Source organism: Delphinus delphis, chromosome 1 (assembly GCF_949987515.2).
Source record: "Delphinus delphis chromosome 1, mDelDel1.2, whole genome shotgun sequence".
Taxonomy (NCBI): Eukaryota; Metazoa; Chordata; class Mammalia; order Artiodactyla; family Delphinidae; genus Delphinus; species Delphinus delphis.
In genome coordinates, this window is record NC_082683.1 from 116,202,548 (window position 1) to 116,210,294 (window position 7,747).

Here is a 7,747-nt window from a genome sequence, read left to right on the forward strand (position 1 = left end):
GAAAAATACCTGGGAGGTGAAATAATTGGAACTTGGTGAGTACTAGAATGTCTACGTTGAGAAAGAGGAAGAGGTAAAGATGACTCCAGGTTCCTAGCATGGGTGATTGAGTGGATGGTGGTACCACCAAATGGGAGAGAGACTACAGGAGGAGTATACGGCCCTCCCTACTTGGGCCCCTATCCTTTTCCACAGTTGCAGATTTACTCTAGCAATAAGGTATTAAGTACCCACTCTGTGGTGAGGCACTATGGAAAGGGATAAAAGAGAGGGTTCCTATTATCAAGGAATTTACTGTCTGATTATGGAGATTGCATAAGTAAATGGAACTCCTAGATCTTACCAGGAAATATATAATCAAACTCTAAATTGTGTGGTAAAGATCATGTATCATATCATAGGTATTAATTGCTTCATTGATTTGTTCTTATTATGAGCAGTGTGCTGTGTAAGAATCCTTACCAGTGTTAACCCTGAAACATAAGTAATATCACCACTTTACAGATGAGAAAACTGAGGCCAGAGAGTTGAAGTAACTTGTACAAGGATTACTATACCCAATAGTTTATTAGATGACTTCACCTGGATGTCACACAGGCATCTCAAATTCAGTATGTCTACAGTGAAGCTTTATGATCCCTAAAGCACAAGCAACACAATAAAAAAATAAGTGGTACTGCATCAAACTAAAAAACTTCTGCATAGCAAAAGAAATGATCAACAAAATGAAAAGGCCACTTACAGAATGGGAGAAAATATTTGCAATCCACACATCTGTAAAGGGGTTAATATCCAAAATAAATAAGGAACTCATACAACTCAATAGCAAAAAACCCAAATAATCCAACTTTAAAATGGGCAAAGGACCTGAGTAGACATTTTTCCAAAGGAGATATTCAGGTGGCCAACAGGTACATGAAAATGTGCTCAACATCACTAATATTTATGGAAATGCAAATCAAAACCACAACGAGATATCACCTCACAACTGTTAGAATGACAATCATCAAAAAGACGAGAAATATAAAAATTGTGAGTCACTATGTTGTACATCTGAAACTTATGTAATACTGTTCATCAACTATACCTCAATAAACACACACACACGCGCGCGCACGCGAAAAAAGAAAAGAAATAACAATTGTTTGTGAGGATGTGAAGAAAAGGGAAACTGTGTGCACTGTTGGTGGGAAAGTAAATTGGTACAGTCACTGTGGAAAAGAGTATGGAAGTTCCTCAAAAAATTAAAAATAGAACGACCATATGATCCAGTAATTCCGCTTCTGGGTACCTATCTGAAGGAAAGAAAATCACTGTCCCAAAGGGATATCTGTATCTCCATGGTCTTTGCAGAATTCTTTATAATAACCAAGACATGGAAACAACCTAAGTGACCATCAATAGATAAATGGATAAAGAAGATGATATATATATAATATCTATTTAATATATGATATATATTTAATTCAGCCATAAAAAAGAAGGAAACGCTACCATTTGTGACAACATGGATGGACCTTGAGGGAATTACGCTAAGGGAATAAGAGAAAGACACATACTGTGTGATCTCACTTATATGTGGAATCTAAAAAAAAAAGCCAAACTCGGGGACTTCCCTGGCGGTCCAGTGGTTAAGACTCCGCCCTTCCACTGCAGGGGGCACCGGTTTGAACCCTGGGGGAACTAAGATCCCGCATACCACGCAGGGCGGCCAAGAAAAAAAAACAAACCCAAACTCATAGAGATAAAGATCAGATTAAATCAGATTGGTGGTTGCCAGAGGTGGGGGGAGAGGTGAAGCTGGTCGAAAGGCACAAACTCCTAGTGATGATGTAAATAAATTCTGAGGTTGTAGTATACAACATGATGACTATAGTTAACAATACTATATTGTATATTTGAAGGTTGCTAAGAGAGCAGATCTTAAAAGTTCTCATTACAGGGAAAAAAATTGTAGCTGTGAGGTGAATCATTTGACAGTATATACATATTAAGTCATTATGATGTACACCTTAAACTTACGCAATGTTACATGTCAATCGTACCTCAGTAAAACAAAATGGAAATCACTGTCACCTCCCACAAACTAATTTCTCCTACACAACCTAACTTGGTGACTATCCCAACATGAGGAAGTATTGCGTTGGCCAAAGAGTTCGTTTGGGTTTTCCTGTAAGATGTTATGGAAAAACCCGAATGAACTTTTTGGCCAAGCCAATAGAAAGAGCATGTGGCTTGGAGTCATACAGACTTAAGTTCAAATTTTGACTCCGGCTCTTGCTAGCTGAATCACTTTTTTTTGGTTCCTTTCCTAATTATTTGAAGTCACTGAGACCCAGCTCCATGGGAGTCAGATATCATCAGGCTGGGCCATTCCCAGACTGGGGAAGGGAGGCTGACTTCCTTTTCCTAGCTCAGTGCTGAATTAGGGAGAAGTTCAGGCTAGAGGAGAGATGCTCTGGCCCAGGGCTGCCCCTTCACCTGGGGCCCAGGGATTGCCCTGAGCCTTCTTTTTTTGTTGTTGTTTCCTGACCAGGGATTGAACCTGTGCCCTCGGCAGTGAAAGTGCAGAGACCTAAACGCTGGACTTCCAGGGAATTCCCTGGCCCTGAGCCTTCCTGTTCTTGGAGAAGTCCACCTTGCAGTTCTTTGAGATGGGGCTGTCTTAGGAACACACCTCTCTGACCTTGCTCTTCTTATGTACAGAAATGCTCCCCAGGCTTCATGGTCTCTCCCACTGAGCAGACTGAGACTGGGGGATGTGCTGCAGGGTGCCCCTGGCATTCATGATGAACAGGCTTTCAGGGTTAACTGATGTCCTTACCCTCTTCCAACATACCTGTCCTAGGCCGGGCTCTGAAAAACAACCGTGTTGGTTGTAGCCTGGTAGGTTAAACTCTCTGAACTTTGGTTTTCTTATCTGGAAAAAAGGGTTTAATGACACCCACTAGCTGGGTTTGTTGTGAAGATTAAATAAAGTGATATATGTAAACTTCCTTACACAGTGCTTGGAACATGGAAAGAATTCAATAAATATTCATTCTCTTACACTCTTCCTTTCCTTCTTTTCCACTGCTGCCCTCTCCCTGATGTCAAGCCAGAAGCCGGAGAGTCACCTAGCCCCTTTTCTCTCCCTCCCTAAAAAAGATCAGATTCCATGCCCTGTCATTCCTGTCTCCTGGCCTCTACATGCCCACTACCTCTTAGCTGAGTTCAGGCCCTCATCATTTTCCACTTATCACTGCAAGTAGTGGAATTAAATTATTCTCCCTAAGACCAGCTTCATCTATTTCCAACCCATCCTCCATGCTGTTGCTATTTCTAAAATGCAAATTTGATCATGTCTCTCCCCTGCTTAAAATTCTTCATTTGCTTCTCATCACCTTTGGGATAAAATCCAATCTCTTTGGCATGCCACACGAAGTGCTTTGTGATCTGGTCCCTATTTATCACTCTGCCTTCATCTATCCCACTTCCCTCCCCTGACCTAACACATCATACTTTGTGCTTAAGCGCTCAGAGTTCCCTGAACAAGATATGCTCACCACCCCTGAACATCTGCCCTTATTATTCAGCCTGATTGGAACTGCCGCACACACCCCACTTCCAAACCACCACACACCACCCCCCCCCACCAGGTTCCCTTGATCCTTTTGGCCCTTCGGGCCTGAGCACAGCAGGTCACCTCTGGGAGCCTGTGGGTTAGAGCTACACGTCTGCTCACACATTTGTCACAGCACGTATCACACTGCAGAGCAACTGTCACTTTCTGACTGTCAATCAACTGTGAGTTGAAGTCAAGAGCTGCATCTTTTATCTTTGGATCCTTAGGGTCTTGAGTACTCCAAGCGCAGATAATAAATGTTTACAGAGTGAGTAAATGGGCTGGGATATGAATTAAGGTCTGATTCCAAACTCACGCCCATTCTATGTGGCATCATGTTATTATTTGAGAATGAATTCATTCATTAAACAAATACTTAATGGGTATCTATTTTTCCAGGCATTTTTTAGTAAGGTACATCCCATGTCATCTGGGTCCATTTCCTGTTTCCCTCTTCGCTGCTGTCTTTCATAGCTGATTATCTTTTGCTGTTCTGAGTTTCTGACAGGATACTCATTCGTCTTTTAGTCTGATTCCTGACTCGTTTCTGACTTCTGAACAATTGCTGCCTGCTGTTCTTACCTGCCGTGTTTGCAGTTGACATGTGGTCAACCTCACTCAGGTGTCCACTGAGCCAAGTTTCCAGTCGGCCTGCTTTATCCTATTCGGCCTCCCAAGTTTTGGCACAAACACTTCTTTGAATAGGAAGGGTTCAGGCTACCTCCTTTCCTTTGTTTCCTGTAATCTGGTTTTGATCTTTAAATTCACCAAAGATCTCCGGTGACCTGTTGAATTCAATGGGCTTTCTCTTATGTTTCTCCCAATCAACCTCCCCATTGCTTTGACTCCCTGACAAGAGTCCGCCTACTGATGCAGGGGACGCGGGTTCATGCCCTGGTCCGGGAAGATCCCACATGCCGCGGAGTGGCTGGGCCCGTGAGCCATGGCCGTTGAGCCTGCGCGTCCGGAGCCTGTGCTCCGCAACGGGAGAGGCCACAGCAGTGAGAGGCCCGCGTACCGCCAAAAAAAAAAAAAAAAAAAAATGAAATGTCTTTTCTCCCTATAGCCTCTATGATGTTATGTGCTCCTGATTCTCAACCTGTGCTTCTAGTAGCTCTTTTTTCTTTCTCCTCTGTTGGTTTCTCATTTTTCCTAAGGCTATTGGTTATGGAAAACTATGGGTTTTTCTCTTAGTCTCAATTTCAACCTCCTCACCTTTCTTCTTCTATGTTCTTCCCTAATATAGATAACACAAGGCTCTGTTAAAATGTAAAAATAGCTCACATTTTAGCATCACAGTTTACAGAATGCCTTTACATACCTGATTTCATTTATCCTCATTCTAGTATGTGAATGTCTTCACAAATTAACTCCGGTTCCATGCATGGGATCTTGCTATTCTTAGTAGCTCCTTATGATGCCTGTTCAGATTGTTATTCTCATTCTATTCTTTCTTCTGGACTCTCACTGCACTTGCCCAGACTTCCACCACAGCACCCATAATGATATTGCACCTTCGCGTTCACATGACCATCTCTCCCCTTCTAGACTGTAGGCTCTATGTCATGTGGGTCTTCTTTTCCCAACACCTAGCATAAGTCCTGGCCATAATGTGTGTTTAATAGCCAGTGAATAATTGAATAACTCCCAATTTTCTGGTCCCGATTCCAAGAGTCACTTCGAATCCTCTCCTAAATCTTGTTATTGATTCCTTATGCCTTAGGTTTCTTGATGTTGTCCCTTTTCTTCTGTTACTGTCACTATAGTCACCCAGACTGTTGCACTTTGTACAATTATGACATCCCCATCTTTTTCTCCCTGCTCTTGGTCTTTCTCTTGTCAAATCAGTCCTATGTTTTCCTTGCAAGTATAATCTAAAAATGCCATTTGTACCAGGGTAAGGTTTAAATTCCTTATTCTGACATTCAAGGCCCTCACACATCTCCTGCCACTTCCCTACCATAAACCTCAGTCTTCTTTCACCATTTCTTTCTTGTTATCACCCAGATGTCAGATCAACACCTTTTCCTCCTTCCCCCCTTCCTTCTAGCATTTGTCTAAATTTTAGCCTTCCTTTATCCAGCCCAAATCCCATTTTCTCCAGGAAGCTTTCGACTCTTTCAGTCCTAGACAATGTCTTTCTTCTTAGACCTATACTATTTACTGTTATACAACTTACTGTTGTAGCATACTTGGGCATTTAATCATCTATGGCAGGGATTGGCAGTTTATGGCCTGTAAGCCAAATCTGGCCTGCTGCCTGTTTTTGCACAGTCTGTGAACTAAGAATGGTTTTTACATTAAAAATGTAAAAGAAGAAAAAGAATATTTCACAGCACATGAAAATGATATGAAATGCACATGTTAGTGTCCACAATAAAGTTTTATTAGAATATAGCCACACCTATTTTGTTTAGATATCGTCTATGACTGCTTTCAAGCTATAATGGGAGGCTCAAGTAGTTTAACTATAGGGCCTACAAAGCCTAAAATATTTACTCTCTGGCTGTTACAGAAAAAGCTTGCTAACCTCTGATCCAGGATCTTGGATTCTCTGTATAATCTTTGCATCACTGTTCAAGAACTTTGGAGAGGTCTGCTTCACTAAAGACAATCATTTCAAGGCTAATTAGCTGTTCCTTAGACAGGTGGGGGAAGCCAGAGGGTAGGCTGCATAAAGTAGGTGCTAGCCTACTTAGAATTTAGTAACTTAGGCAACCAGATTCCCATTGGAAAGTGAGAGTCAGAAGATCCCAGGTAGATGGGGGAAAAGATGTGATCTTCTTTTCCATCTTCTCTGTTTCCGAAGTGGCAGAGAAAATGTAAACACACAGAGGGTCTCGCTAGAGAAAGGGTATTTGAGGTCTTATCTGAATCTGGTTGTTGAGAAGGGATCAGTGGTTGCTGGCTGAGAGAAGCTCAGCTATTAATGACTTAGTTATTACAGGCCATGATAGAAACTATCAAAAGGGTGTAACGGCTAACGCTGAAAGTGTTTGGCTTTGGCTGACTGAAGCTTTAAGTAGGCTAAAAGGTTTTACAATGCCTAGAAGTATCACAGGCAAGAGCATTTAAAGGATTTCTTTAAAGTAGAAATGGAAGCTAGATATTTAGGAATAGCAGATGAAGTTATCAGAAAGTTCCTGACTTTTACCTAGGTGTTCTATTTCTTTTCATCTTGCTCTAATCATATTTTTTTCTTAAAACTTATACAACATAGTGATTATTTAGTAAAGTTCCATCTTACTGAAAAATAATCTATATAGATTGGACTGCGGGCTTCATCTTTCACATCTGCTCCCTACATCTGGGCAGAATCCACTTGCTAGTTTTGGTACTCAAACATATACCACCAAATGGGTTCCTACCTGAATTGCAGGAAGAAAAAATCTAGACTCTAAGAGTTAGGACTTGCATATTGAAATCTATTTTAATGGCAACAATAGGTGCAAGGTCATAATGTGTGTGTGTGTGTGTGTGTGTGTGTGTCTCTCTCTCTCTCTCTCTCTCTCATTTTTTTAATAGCTTCACCACCACAGTGGAGCATAGTGGAGGGCACATTGTCAGACTGAGATTGAATGAGTAAACAGTCGTAAATTAACTTTTTGGGGGAGCTCATTACCTATTCAAGTAGACGCTAGGGGACCATCGTTTTGTTGGAGAAGGGTTTTTCGCATTATGTGGGAGGTAGAATTGATTAATCCTAAAATGTCTTTCAACTCCTTAGATCTATGATCTTCCAAATCAAACAGGCACTTCAAAATTCCCCTGTTCTTTGCCACAGAATACCGTCCCCTTGCATCTCTCTGTCTCTCTTTTGCTCTCTCTGTCCCTCTCTGTCTCTATCTCTCCCTCTCCTTCCCTTCCTCCTTTCTGCCCTTCTCTTATTCAGACTGCCATCCTATTACTAAATCTTAATCTGTAAAATCTCTTGGCTTTTACCCTTTCACTCAGTTTCCTGCTTCACATGCACCCTCTTGATATCCTTCCAGCTCTTCTTTCTTCACTTTCTTAAACTCACACACTCCTTCCCTGCCTCTCTCTCTCTTTCCTTCGTGTACTACTCCTTCCTCTCCTTCCTCCTTTGCTCCCCCTGCTTCATTTTCCATCTTCTCATCCCCCGACGGTCTCCCCCTCCTTCCC